Raw genomic sequence first — 337 nt, 5'->3', positions numbered from 1 at the left:
ACTCCAATGGAGGGTATACAGATACTACTCCCATATGAAGCAGTAGTGGGGTTACCATATGACCCCAGAGTCCTCCTGGACTGTTCATTTCTACTTAGTTCCATGGTGGAATAAAGGAGATGATATGTATGTTGATATTATTTATTTTATAAAAATTTATTTTATAAAATAAAATAAAAACGAAATAAATAAAAGAAATTGCAAATATTTTGAAATTGAAATCTGAATTTTTATATAAAAAGTTTCGAAAAATGTAGTTTAAAATTAGTTAAGAAAGATATATTTTTGAATTTTGAATTTTATGATGAAAGAGAAAAACACACAAAAGACACAAGAC

This window comes from Arachis duranensis, chromosome 4 (genome assembly GCF_000817695.3).
Source record: "Arachis duranensis cultivar V14167 chromosome 4, aradu.V14167.gnm2.J7QH, whole genome shotgun sequence".
Taxonomy (NCBI): Eukaryota; Viridiplantae; Streptophyta; class Magnoliopsida; order Fabales; family Fabaceae; genus Arachis; species Arachis duranensis.
This window is presented reverse-complemented; position numbering follows the sequence as displayed.